Source organism: Opisthocomus hoazin, chromosome 2 (genome assembly GCF_030867145.1).
Source record: "Opisthocomus hoazin isolate bOpiHoa1 chromosome 2, bOpiHoa1.hap1, whole genome shotgun sequence".
NCBI classification, from domain to species: Eukaryota; Metazoa; Chordata; class Aves; order Opisthocomiformes; family Opisthocomidae; genus Opisthocomus; species Opisthocomus hoazin.
Window position 1 is genome coordinate 65,549,066 of NC_134415.1, and position 14,980 is coordinate 65,564,045.

Here is a 14,980-nt window from a genome sequence, read left to right on the forward strand (position 1 = left end):
ATTTACAAAGCATACCCTTTATTTTCAGTAAGGTGAAATAGTATCAGATTTTCCGTGTTAAGTGACAGACAGGAAACAAGATATCTTGGAAGGGAGGCAGAGTGTTTTGGCCTGTGATTCAGGAGCAAGAGACCGAGATTTCCGTTTCTGCTTTGCCCCCTGACTGTCCTACCAGTCCCCTTTGACTATCCCTTTCACTTCTATGGGCAGAGATCCTGATTCTGCACACACCTAACTTTCTGGAGGCAATGGTCTTAGTAACATGCTTAAGTAAAACCTGTGCTTGTGCACCTTAATGTTTGAATCAGGGCTGTAATAGCAACAATACACTTGCTCACCTCACAGAAGTGGGACTCCTACCTGTTCAGCACCCTGGAGACTTGAAGAACTACTTACAGTGAGACTATAAAGAGAAGAATTAAGGTAGAGGTAAGACAGCTGAAGGAAGTCATTTGTCAGGTATAACTGTCCTGAACGGAAAGAAGTAGACCCCAAATCCAAACTCACTTCCCAGACAGCCAAGTTGCAAACACTTACAAGGGACAAACCTAAGTCTTGCAGTGTTGCCTTGTTGCCTCTCTTCTCCTTCTGCCATCATTAACAGCAGAAACCCACCCACAATCTACCAGACTTATCATAAGTGACCGACAGTCTGCCCAAGCTCTCGATTGCCTCTGGTGCTGGCCAAAGGGTGCAGTTGTCCCCAGCCCTTCTAGACAGTGGGGTTCCCTCTTCTACTCTGATTTATGTTCATGCACTGAAGTCCTGTTGGAGTAATTTTCAAAATAAAGCTTTAAAATGAAGCATGGACTCAAGTGCTTTTCTGAAGGAAGGCTACAGTAACTATTTGAAAGCAAAATCCTTGTGCACTTAAACAGTGGTCCTGGCCAGCCTGGTTATTCCCTATTAAATGACAATATTAACTTTCAAGCACTGACACTTCATGCCAATGGTAATTCTGAGTCCTCAGAGGCACTAAGTGTTGACAAGCTCAAGCGAACTTAAAAATGATGCTTCTTCTCTGCCTCCAGCATTGCTTCTTTTCTCAATACACTCAAAGGTTAAATTGGACCAGGGTGTGGACAGCAAAAAAAGGGAGATGGCGAGTATGTGGCAGAATTTATCCAAACTGAACAGAAGAGTAAAGTGTAATGTAGGCCAAGTCAGACATCCTTCAGTGAAAGACACAAAGTATAGCCGAGCTACCACACACAGGCATGGACACAGGCAAAACCCACTGTAACAAGAGGCTGAAACATAAACAGTAATTGCTAAAGTTCAGGTTTTGCTTCTTGCTGATGTCTCGTACTGACTTACCTACATGAACATCTGCCTACATACTACACTAGAAGGGGTTAAGGGCTATTTTTTTAGTGGGTTCCAGCTATGACACCCAGTGTCTTTGCATGATATAAGAAAGTTTCTTTAAAGTCTCTACATTCACAGTCCTAACACAACAGATGACAGAAGTTTACAGCAGTCTGAATCCAGGCAGGCCACTGTCAACGGGGGATCATCACCATGCAGCAGCGATAACAAACATTTTAAGACTCAAGGGCTGTGCAACGACCTGTTGAGATTTGATCCCTTGCTTTTGCCTTCCCACTGAAGTGTCCCCAAGTTATTTTAGACTTCTTGCTCTCATGCTTTTGCCCAGAGACCTTTGTGTCAGCTTTTTGTCTGGAGGGAATCAGTGGCTTCTGCTATAGGTCTATCAATACCTGTCATCCCTCTAGGCTGCCTCAGCTTTCTTATCCAGGGGTTCAACGCAGACCTCAAAGATTGGTTGGCCTCAAGTACTGGGCCCATTTTTTTTTTCAATATGGTTCATCCAGAACATTTGTGAAGGACTCAGAGTGGTCCTTGCCGGCGTTCCTCCCTGAGCCCTATCGGTTGGTACTCTCTACCCAGAGCATGCCAGAGTGTCCCCCAGCATGAATATTTGATAAGAAGTGAGAACAATGTCAACTATTTAGCAAACACACAGCCCATCTGCACCATTTCTTCCTGCTCCAGGCACCACCTTGCACCACGAACAGCCTTGCTGAAATCAAGCTTAAAATTGACAGTGTTTCCATGGCATATTGCTGTCAGATTTCCAATAATGGCCTCAAGGTGTGGAGAAAGGGACACTGATCCAGCACTCATCCCAACTCAATATGTTTGCACCTCTCTGCTGGCCTCTGGAAATGATGGGGAGGCAGCCAGACTCACTCATCACACAGAATTAGTGAGCGTGTGAGTGTCTTCGCATGGCAGCCCTGCACAGCAGTCAGCAAGTAAGAAGATTTATTGCTTTATTTGACACTCTGTTATTCACTAACTGAGCATGACACATCTGGGACTAGGAACCATCTATTTGACATCAACGAGCCTTTTTTGCATTGATTGAGTTTATCCAGTTCATGCCCAGAATACAACCTGCGTAAGGAAAGACTCCCAAAATGGGCTGGAATGGGAGATGCTGGTTTTATTTTTTTCCAGGAGAACAAATATGATGGGCAAATGACCTCATATGTTACAGAGCAAGGAGAGGTGATGTCAGTCACTTCAGCGCCATCCTTCTTGTCATGAGGCACCATAATGATGAGAAACCATTTCTTTAATGCTGATAGACTGGTGGGGAAGCACAGATCAAAATGCCATAAATAATAACAGCAATGTCTAGGGTCTGAGTGAAATTAAATTACCTTGCCTGGCTCATAGATGAGGCCATGGAGGACATGAGTTGCACTGCTTAGGACATAATATTCCATGTGTGCTCTTCAGAACTGGGAACAACAACTACCCACAGCTGCTTTTTCCCTTCCCTAACTGGTGGCACAGGCCAAGACATATGCGTGGGAGCCCAGCTTACTGGGAGATAAAATATGGAAAATCGTGAAAGTCTTATCAACCTTACACAGAGCTTAGAATGAGCTCTAAATGCACTTTGGTTGCATAGGCAGCTCAAGATATCACTGGACTAATTAAGGAAGAAACTCTTTATATGACAGTGCAAAAATGACAAATGAACCCCTCACTATTCGGGTGTTAAATCAGAACCCTTCCTAAACACTTCAAACACTCCTACGAACTCCAAAGGGAGAGCTCACGCTTGCTAAATGGAACATTTTAGGTTTTTTCTTCCTTGTAATTACTCCCAAGCCTGTAATTAAAGTGTCCCCATATGCTGATGAGTTCCAAGACCTTTTTGTTGATGCTATTTTGCAGATTTAAAAAGGGAATTTGCTCAGCAGGTAAATTTAACCTGGAGTTTCAGCTCTTTTTAGCCACCTCACCATGAAGAAGAATACTTCCCCTCCTTTATATGTAGATGTTGATATGGCAATGCATAACCAAATCATTCTGCAGAGAAATTATAGCTAGAAAAATGAGAGAAATAAGTAATCTGTCAATAGTAAAATATGTCAGTAATCAATCTCCTGTTTTAAATCCACCAGTGCTTCTTTCTTTTGGGGAGTGCACTTAGCACTCTTCAAAGGCAGCAGGATGGCAGCACTGGCACGCAGAGCTGGCCGGTGATGGTGCTTCGGGGACCGAAGGAAATGAGACGTGTGGGCGACAAATTCGGCATCTGAAAAAGTCAGCAATGTCCTCCTCCGTCATCTGCTATGCTTTTCATCAGGGAGCCAATCTCACCTCCCTCCAGGAGACCCGCCCCCTCCCAGCAGCTTGCAGAAGCAACACTGGAGGTTTCTAATGTGCAAATCCTCAAATCCCAGCCAGGGTTTAAAGTCAAGCCGTCTCCCTAAGGCAGGTCTTACCAGAGCTACTTGCTCAGGCTTTGCCACTCTGGAAATACCATGCCAGATCACACAGCAGCTTTATCTGGCCTATTCTTGGTGATGATTGGAATTTCCTGGTTTTCTTTTTCCTTTATCAATTCTCTTGCTAAAACAGTCAATCTCAGATTTTTTATCTCCTTGTCATTTGTTTTGTGATAAAAACAGGTCCCAGTACTGGTCTTTGTACCATTCCCGTCAATTTTTCATCACACCTTAATCCCGTTTCTTGGACTGCAGTTGCACATTGATACTTTCCCTCTAATATGTATAATATTTTTTTCCTTTAATAAACTTTTCAGATCTTGGGACCACACTTCTTTTGCCAACATGCTATGTGTTGTCTTGCATGGATTTTTAGTTCGACATTATCTACAAAGGAAAATGATAGAAGAAGAATCATTTGGTTTACCTAAAATACTTCATCTACACAAATGTGACCAAGTTTCTATTTCAGATTTGTTTTTTCTAATTACAAGGCATAATGTGGCACATCATAGCATTTGAAAACAAATCTTTACTTTTTTGAAAGAAAATATATTCAAATGCAAGATGGATATTTTATTTCTCAGTCATTCAAATGGAGCACTGGCAAAGCTTTCCTTTCTCCTTTTTTTTCCCCAAATTGAATTGATCAGATTTTGTGAGGCATTTTAATTTGTGGGGAAATGTTTAGTACCAGCACCAATGTTTCTCCACTTAGGTTTACAACATGAAACATAATGATGTGTACAAGTGCGGGAAAGACCATTATTAGCTTGTGTCACAATGACAAAATGCCATTTATTCTTTCTTTTCTGTCTCTCGGCAATATTTTTCATTCCTAATTCTCAGATTCTTTCATAACATTTTATACCAGGCCATACAGAAGATCTGGCTATATTAGACCAAGGAGCAGTCTTTTATGATGCAGACACATTCAAATGACGATATGTGCTGCACCATTTTTGTATCTGTGAATGGCCATCTCATAAAACCCAAAACATTCTGAGAAGCAGAAGGTTTCAACAGGCTTCTTCCATAAACAGTTAGGTTTCCAATACAGCTGCTCATATTCACTGCTTTGTATTTATGGCCAGTGGATTTCATTTCAGTAGAACACACTGCCTCTTAGGCCCACTGAATGTGCACTGGACCACTCCCAGGCTGGAGACCTCTAGTTCTTGCACTTTGAGAAAGCTGTCAAGCTCTTTTTTCATCCATGAAGTCCAACATCTGTTTCCAAAGCCAACAGGAAAATTCTCATGTGCATGGAACCACTTTTAAAAGTGTCAAAATCCTCCACACCTTTTCCACCAGTTTACCACATGCAGAGGGAAGGCAGATTACCTCCGCCACTTCCTAGGTCCGGTATCTGCTGTTTTCCGGATTTTGGATCAGTGAGTGTTTTCAATGTTTTTCATATGTCCTACCTAAGTTCCATTTTACTTCTTGACCTGTCAATGGAGTCTGGTGGATGACATTTTCTTTAATGACAAACTGTCTCTTTTACTACTACCAAGCTCCTAGACTCTGAGATTTCTCATCTTCATCACTAGGAAACAACACATCCAGAGAAGACTTTGCTGTGATAACTTTAGCAGTGAAGCTTGTTGGAAAGACAGCTTTCCTACCAGCTTTGGTAATCACCTACCAGTTTTGGTAATCAAGGCAGTCAGTCAGGGCTGTATAGCTTCTGAGTTTAGGCTGTTTCCTGAAGTGTAAGAACCATCATAAACTAAATCCCAAATCCAGGTCAGAAAGAAGACAAGAGGGTATCTTTGAAAGGAAAGGAGTTGCAGCCTGGAAGGACACAGATATCCCATAGCACGGAACCAAGCGGAGATATGGAGAGCATATGAAGGCTGTTCAGAGATGCAGAAGCCTTAGCAAGGCAAGCACTGAGGTTACTGGGGAGCACAATAAGCTCTCACTGAAGCATTCAGATTGGGGATGAGAAAAAGGTGATCACAGTACATAGACAAACTGTTTCAGGTTCATCTTCAAGTTTGGCATTCTTCAGGGGATTCCTACCAGCTGCTTCTTAAACAAAACCAGCATAATGGAGAAAAAATAAAATGGTTACTACCTCTCACAGTCATATAAAGTTCTCAATATAGTGTCACACAATCTATGTGAGGTAATACCAGAGCTCCACTTTAAGGAACTTGAGCGTTGCAATAGATGATTGAAAATTCATCTTTATCCATGCAAGCTAAAATAAATATGTAAATAAATAGAAATATGTTCTTCATTGCCATCCAGCTGATTGCTTGAAACAGGAAGAAACAAACTTGTTTGGAAAATCTGAAGAACATCCTTAGTCCTCTTCCACCAGTCACTAAGGAAACAGGGGAAACTAGTTCAGTGCAAGACTTCTTTGGTTGCTTAGCACATTTTCTTGATTCAGTGGTTTGTTTTAGAAGGACTGTAATAAAAAGGTTACAACCAAAGTGGTAAGAACCCCCAACCTTTAAGATGCTTTTGCACTGTATGATCAAAGTAGGGTTCATAAAGAAGCATTGTTTGCTCTCGATGTCTAGTGCAAATCAGTGCAGAGAGTCCACGTCATCCCTATGCAGGACCTCAAATACAAATTAGCTGAAACTTATCTCTTGGAGCAGAAGATACCCTGCAACTTCAGAAAACACTGGAAAGCCTAATGAAGTACTAACGAAACAGCTTCCTAACTATCTCATTCCCACATGACCAGATGCAGAGAAGGCTGTTGCTGGGAATTGCCGTCTGTGAGCGCCGCGCAAAAAACGTGTTTATTTGGTGGAGGAGAATGTATCCATCTCTCTATCAATAAATGTCTAAAGTTGCACTGCTGCTGTCGTTAGGGTGATCCTGGGGTATATGCATCCAGACAGACATGCTCATGAGCTAAGGGATTATAAATAGGAAGACCATAAAAGCAATTTTAGGAGGCAGAAGAGTCTCAGGAGATAAAATCTCAGGAGAGGCATTTCTTTTTCATTGGAAAGAAAAGTAATTTCAGTTAGATTAGCTATTCCTGTTGCTCTCTGCATCTCTCTCTTCTTTTTAGATATGGAAACAGCTTTCGGAAGGCTTGTACGTAAGTGGCAGTCACTAGGAGTAAGGCAATTATTCCTGTTTTTATCTACCAAGAAAAACCATTTTGGGTTATGGCTGGTGTGAAGCAAGGCTCACAAAACCACCAGTGGGAGACAAAAGACCCACAGCTGTCTGAGGAACAGATCCTTAAGGTTCCTGTGCTTTATGCGTGCTCCTTTAATTCCTGTTAAATTGTGTGCTTTTGTGCTAAAAGTCTTTTACAGTCTGTTTTCACTGGACAAATGTCTGACTCTAGACATGCTACAAACAGTGATTTCAAGAGAGAGCTCAGAGCATTAACACTATTAGGAATTAACCTCTGTTTTTTCATGATGTTACATGATTAAAACATCAAACTAACTTCAATGCCAGAAATGCGTTAACTGCTGCTGTGAGCCTCCAGCTGTGCTGAGCCCGAATGCACTACACAGGGTGTAAATCTGTCCTTTGAGAATAATGATTAAGGGTTTTTTTTAAAGGTATCTTTTTTCTTTCCTACCACAGAGTGGAAGGCGACGGGCAACAAACAGCTAGGCAGAAGGGTTAAATTAGGTCGCTGCTGGGCAGGGAAGGGTGGAAGTATTTGCATAGAATAGCATCTGGAATCTGTATGTCCTCAAATACTTTGAGGGGGGAAGCAGTTTTCCACATTCATTACAGCCTGGTACGGAAGGGGAGAAAAGAAACCAGGGGTGATAGAAAAGGAACAGGGGACTCCTTTTGTATCTGTGTCCAATATGGTTTCTTTTGATTTTTCATTCTCCATAGTCAAGAGCTCCCCATGGGTTCTCATCTGTTACCCAGGCTTTGCCATACCTGCCTGCCTGTGTGAAAATGGCTCAGCTGCCGGCGCTGGATGAGGCTAACAGATCACATCTATCTCTCTGGCGTCTACTGAGCACACAGGGCTCCAAGGATCAAGCCCTGGACAAGAGCACAAAAGCAGGTCTGTATAGAAGCAGCCAACCTTCTGCATCGTCCGTGCCTCATTGTGCGGACACCGGAGGTCATAACTCGCCCACATTCCTGCTTTCCGCACGCGGTTGTGTCTCTGTGTGTGTCTGTGTGTGTGTGTGCGCGCCTGCTCCTGTGTGTGTGCCAGAGCACAAGCAAAAGGCAGTGCAAGGTTACACCACAGTGTTGTTTTACTTCGTCATTTTGGGCAGTAATTCGTGGGGTGAAAGACCTTTCAAAAGCACTGGGAATTTGCATATGTATATTACATATAGCAATAGAGATATATGGAGTTAGCTATGGAAACAGAGACACCAATGGAGATAGAGACACACTCTTGCTAGTTCAAAATACAGCAAAACTGAAGAGCAAGTGCAGATTAAATTATCATGTTCTGATAGGCAGGTAGAAAGAACTGTCTGGCTTTCTGAACTTGCGTTCAGAAAGGGAAGAGGAAGAATGAAATTTCAAAAATTTTAAATGCAAATCAATACAAATGTCTGCTGGGTGAACTCAGGTCCGCTGTCAGTAAGAGGGATGGGATGATAAAATTCTGAGAAACTCGAGAAGAAATCCAAAGTAAGCACAGAAACAAGGTTATTAATAACAAGGATCAGGGAAGGCATATTTGAAAGGGGAAGGGAAAACTTTCACTTCTGTGGAATAGTACCAGAAGGGGGAAAAAGTAACCACAAAACATGAGAACATCTATTTTCATGGTTCCTCCTTTTGCATGAGTTTAAATAAGTTTAGTAAAACAATGCGTTTCCAATGACCAGTCATCAATCCCTCTGAGAATTCCCAAGTCGTTCATCTGTAATATTTCCCAAACATGAGAAAATCAGCTAAACTGAAAAAATTAGAGACAATGAATGCCTCGCATTTCAGAGCTTGAATTTATACCTGTAAGTTTTCATGCTACAACATGGGCATCACCATTTCCCTCTTCTGTCTGGAAGGCTCCTGCTTTCCTTCCTGGGGAGATTCCACGTTTCCTCTTCCATTTGAGTTCCTCATTGGAGTCTTCTCCTGCAGTCTCCATTTCTTCTACAGTTCCCTTTTTAGTCATCAGTGAGAAAGGCATCAAGTAGCCCAAGGAGTTTGCTTTCTCAGTCTTGTGTATTTTTTAAACTGTCTTTGATAATATTGTATTAGCAAAGAACCTCAGAGCCTATATGCATTTTTTTCCTTCCTCTCTCCCTCCCTTCCTCTTTCCCACTCACCCTATTTTCCTCTCTCCCTCCCTTGCCTTGCCTATATGCATTTTTTCCTTCCTCTCTCCCTCCCTTCCTATTTCCCACTCACCCTATTTTCCTCTCTCCCTCCTTTGCCTTGCCTTGCCTTGCCTTGCCTTGCCTTCCCTTCCCTTTGCTTCCCTTCCTCCCTCCCTCCCTCTTTCTTTCTTTCTTTCTCTTTTCCTTTCTCTTTCACTCTTTCTTTCTCTTTCTCTCTTCCTTTCTCTTTCTTTTTTCCTTTCTTTCTTATTTCTTTTTCTTCCTCCCTCCTTCTCTGCAACCCCTCCTTTTTCCTTCTTTTCCCACTGTCTCTATAGAGCTTTTCAGTCTCTGTAAACGAGCAACCGAAGAAAGATTTGCTGTCCCATTCGTTCCGCACTGCCCCCATAAAAAGCAAATATTTTCAGGTTGACTGAAAGTTTAACTTTGTTATTTTTTTTTATTTTTAAAGAAAATCCAGCGTGACATGGCACGCGTTGGTGCCCTTGCCACTTAACAAATTACTTGTTTTTTTGACCTAAGTTAAATGCTGTGCAAATTTCCCTTGTCCGTGTTTTCATTGTGTGCAGACTTCACTGATAAAGAATAAAGAGCTAACTTGTTGGGACTTTTTAGCCAGACTGTCCTTCATTCACAACAGATTTTTTTCTACTATGTCTTTAATGACACAAAAGCCTGGATCTTCAGCTGGTGTAAATTGGCCTTTGCAGGATTGCTTTTGGTGAAGCTGTGCTGCTTTACACCAGTTGCTGATGGCTTGGGATGTTCAGGCAGGGCTTCAAGGTGCAGCAGAGTCTTCTTGCCTGGCACTTTGCTTCCCATCCCAGTGGACAAATGTGTTTTACCAAAGTAAATCTCCACCAAATTCTTCCTCACAAGCTACCAAAATGCCAGTTGCACAGGTATTGATGAAAAACTCAAGGCTTTCATTGCAAACACAAAACCTGACTCAGCCTCTTTCACTGGCAAAGCCCAAGGGCTGGTGTGCCCACAGGCAGCCGGCATCTGAGCCCAACGAAGCCGCTCCAAGGACTGGAGGGTTGGTGGGTGCAGGCTGCATCCCTGCCAGCGCTGCGCTGCGGGCACCTGGGGGACAGGAGGTTCACCGATAGCCCCGGCACGCTGCCACTTCTGTGACTATGGCTTCAGGACAGGACCTGCAAAAAACCAAGCGCTCCGCCTCCACCACAAAAACTGAATTGCTATACTTAAACCATTCGTCCACTCAGCCCTGAAGACTGAACTGGCTGTGCATGGGCTCACCCCCTCCAGTCAACCCTCTTTTATTTTCTCTAACATGCCATTTAATTTTCAAAAGAGAGAAATACTGTATAGTTATAAATCTCGGCTCCCTCCAGTCTGACCTGTCCTGCGTGCCGCTCTGCCTCTGCCAGTGATTTAGGGCATCGGGTCAGCCTGCCCCGCGCTGCTGGCGGGTGGTCCGGCACAGGGAGCGGAGCTGGGCAGCCCAAGGTGAGGTGAGGTCTCCTTCTGCGATGTAGCGGTGGCGTTTCATTGCTAGCCCCTTGGAGACTCTTGTGACAGGCCTCCCCATGACAGATTGCTGGCCCAACAATGAACCCTTTGTGCCCTCCCACTGCTCCTGCAACCTCAGCTTCCACCAAAATCACACCCTCTTCACAATTTGCCTTCCTCAGGAGAAAGCAAAAAGCATAATAAAGAAGCACAGCTCATCTTTCTTAGGAACTGAATTCCTTCAAATGGGAAAGCCCAGGACTTTATACAGACTTTTTTGGTACTACTGCATCACAGCAATGTCTCTGCAAAGAAGTTTTGGAATGGCTAAATCATCTTGCCTTGCTTTTTTTCTCATCCTCACATGATTTCCTTTCCAGAGACATGTGAAATAATTGTTGCTGTAGAACAGAAACCGGTTTGATGTTCTGGTTTGGTGCCAGAACATCAGCAGCTGAAACGAAGTCTTATTCAGCAGTGCATCACTGCTTGTTTTTACCAAAAGAAGGTTTTCCCAGGGGCACTTTCAAAGCCTGGGCATACGGGCAGCGACACTAGCCACGTGAGAAGTTCTCTCACCATTCTGAATTAAAACTATTTTTGAACATGTTGGTCAGGAAATTACATTTATAGCATTTAAATTCTGCACCCAGTAATATCAGCTTTGGGCATCTTGAGGGGGTTCCGCGGTCATTGGAGGCAAAACGCCACAGGAGCGAGCATGTGGCAAGAGGCTTGCCTCAGCAGTAACCCCAGGGTTGCTTCTGCTGCCCATTCCCCCTGGGTCTATGTGCTGTACCCCTCGCTGTCATTTTCCTTCCCTGGGCCCTTTCTGGTGTCGGTCGGGGATGTCAGGGGTCTGCGCTGGGAGAGGGGATGGGCTGCAGAGGAGGCTGTTGGAGACGGGCACTGGGAGCCGTGGTTAGGGCTTGCTGAAAACTGAACCAGAAGGTCGGGGTAGGGAAAAAGTCTTGGGGCCATTTTTGTGATTTTTCCACTCCTTTTCCAAGCAACTGTGATTGCTCTGAACTCTGTTGTATAAAGACACAGGTACTATATTATCCCAAGTAACTGGATTATCACTTCGGGTGATAATCAGCGCCTTCTTTTCCGTAACCAGTTAATGAGGTTCAAAGGGGTGGGAGACCGAGTTAACAAAGGACGAGACAGCAGACGGAGCCATCTGTGCTCTGGCCACCGAAGGGGCAGTGCAAGGAAACTTGGTTTGCTCCTGCTTGTCTTTTTCCCTTGGTTGCTGCTGCCTTTCTCCATAGAGTATCCCAAATTCCCGCTTCGCGAGCGGCAAGACGAGCCTCGGGGAGCAGTGTCTGTGTATGCAGGTGTGTCTACACACGTGTGTGTGTGTGTGCATGCATGTGTTTGCTAAGGCCAGACTTGAGAGATAGCCTTCCTGGGAGGTTTGCAGGTGCAATACTCTTGGAGAAGGCTCTGTATTTTCGCCAGGATAAGCCACACAGGGAAGCTCCCCTCTCCGCCTGGCTTATCCATACCTGGCTTTCTGCTCATACAGTGAAGGACAGGCTCATGCGTTGGGAGATCAGGGCTCTGGCCCCAGAAGATACAGGGAAGTCCCTGTGCCAGCTTCTGCCCCGTGTATCCAGCCTCAGCCAGGCACTTCCAGGATTTCAGATGGCAGCTGGGTTTCAAGACCATCATCACTAGCTTTACGTTCATCTTTAAAATGGCCAATACATCAGCCAGGTGCCTTTTCCTCATCTCAGAAGTGGCTTTTCTGTCCTATCGTGTTAGCAGAGCTGCTGGAGGGGAGTGAAGCTAGCTACAGATAAGCGAATGCCTACATCAGGTCTTTCTCAGCAGGATTTCAGGAGCTGTGCTATGAAATTGCCTGCACTTGCCTGCTCTGTGACTGCTTCATTTGCACATTTAGTTTCCCTGCATTGCAAAAATAGCACATCCTCTCCTTGGCCAGCCTCTACTTTTCCTCTGAAGTCTGCAAGGCACAATGACCAACAGCTATGGAAACTTTTGTCACTTGCAGCTTTTCAGAAGGATCCACATATTTTAAATAAAGGATTTATTTTGTCCAGGCAATTGCTTTTATCCTATAAGATATTAAAATCCTTTAAAAATCTTTAATGTTATACTCAGTCTCTACTTAGCTACTACTGCTAAAGCACAGGAAATACATAATTACTGTACACAAAAAGTTATAAATTAGTCTAGTTGTCTCTGCTGTAGTCACTTTATATGTTGCACTGTGAAATCTTTTGTGGGATGATCACTGACCAGCCATGCTCTGGATCCACGTTTTTGTCTCATCCCATATGTGTCACTCATGCTGATAAACAGCCTTTACTTATGTGTAGGATTAGCACACTCTTAATTTCAGGACAAGAGTGACAGTGACTAAATCAATCAGATCACAAGTCACTTAAAAAGTCAGATTGTCTCCCTGCAGGGAATACGCTGTGCATTAGCAGAAAGAAAGTTGAATATAATGGTAAAAGCATTACGGTGCCAGGGAAAGTTAGAGTCTCCACAAGGCAGGCTTCCTAGGCAGACAGCATTTTGATAGGCTGTGCATGGTGGTATTTCTGTAACACTCCATGAAACATTAATTATGGCAGTTGATATTTTATTTCCTTCAAAGCCAACAGCAGAAAAATAAGGCACTTCTTTAAAACCAGAACACCACCACACAAGCACAGAAAAACAGCCCTTCACAGGACAGCCAGTCCGGGGGCTGCGTTGAGCTGGAAACACCCTAAAGCCCCTGGTAAAGGCTTCCCTTGGCGACTTCACAACCTGTAAAAAGACGTGTTCCGAAACCACAAGTCTCATCTTCCGCCATGTAAGTTTGTTTCCATCCTGGACTGCGTGGAAGAGACTGACAACTTGTAGCAGTGCATCCAGGCAAGGAGTGAAGCTCTGTAGGTATTAAGCACAGCTTGTAGTCACTTAAACCTACAGATCTGATCTGCGCCTGAGGACACAGCGCTGTCACACTGAGAGATGTGCCCAGTCAGGGTAAGGGAAGAGCCCTGAAAAAGGACATGACAGCAAGCGCAGACCTGACAGCATCCCTCTCCTGGGCTGCCTGGGCTCAGTGCTGGTGCCAGGGGAGGCCTCTTGCCTTCTGTGTTAAATGATTCAGGAGTTCATATCTGCACCAGAGCACCACTGGCAGCTCTGCACCTGCACGCCAGCAGATCACCTCCGGAGTGTGCACCAGAAGATGGGCAATCTTCTGTTGACCCCGTCAATTCTCAGTACTCTGCCCCACTCTTCTTAATCAAAATCACTTCAAAGACCCAAACCAGATTGATTCACATGTGAACACTACCCAAACTGTCTTCCAAGGGGGCAAATACTTGTCTTACGTTCCTTTGAACCCACTGTTGCCCGTTTACTTGTATTTGCTTCGTGTGGCCTACGGCTGAACCATGGAAATTAGAAAACAAACTCCTATTCAGCAAGTCATGTCAAAGGTGACCGCTATGCCAGAGAGCTGACTGTGGGACAAACATTCCCCTGATCGGAGGCCTCTTCTGCAGTGCTGCTGTCTCCACAGTTACATACCTGTCTGCAGAAGCCTTTAGTTTATCTTGTCTATGCTGGAAGTCCGAGACGATGCCATCAATCTGAGAGATGAGAGGGATGCTCCTTTGACACTCGCACAATGGCCGCGGTGCAAGAGAAAGGAGACCAGCTCCCCCGCGAACCGCCTCCCTTTGAACCGCGCCGGGCGCGTCGGAGCGGTGGTCATCTTCACACCCAGCTCTCGCAAACGGGGGCGGAGTGGGAGAGGGCACCTCGCGCCTTTGCGGGGGCGCGGGGGGATGCGGGGGCCGGCCGCCGTGAAAGCACATGCGGGGTCCTGCTTTTCCATCTGCACGATCCAGGGGGCTGGTGGGAGCAGAGGGTGCAATCCACCCATGGGCGCAGCGGGGTGACGGAGCTCCAAACCTGTGTCTCTAAAGCTGTGTGCCTTCAGAGGCTGGCTAGGGACCCACACGCGCTCTCAAGAGCAACTGAGTGGTGGCAATGGTGGGCAGGGACCTAAACAGCAACTCACAGCGCTCTGAGCTCTGCCCTCAAGCCCGGGAGAAACAGGGGTGGGCATCTTGGCAGCTCTGCAAACGGTTGAACAGGCAACGCTGCTTTAAAGCTCCTAACAGCCTTGGGAAACAAATACTGTGCTTTGGTATAACAACTCCACCTAGATCTCATTTACCGGGGCTCTAAGACAAGACAAATAATCCAAATACACTTTATCACAGAGCTCTCCATTCCCTTCCAATGGTCCTAGTTGTGTCTCTTTAGTGACTCAAGTGATTCTTGAGACCTGCTGGCAAGACCAAAAGGATACAGCAGTATAGCTTGTCAGCAAAATGGGATTTCCTGGGACTTTCTTATTCTTTTAAGGCTCTTAAAGGAGCTTTAAAAGTATTACAGGGACATAAAAGGGAACTGGACGATTTTGCAGCTAGC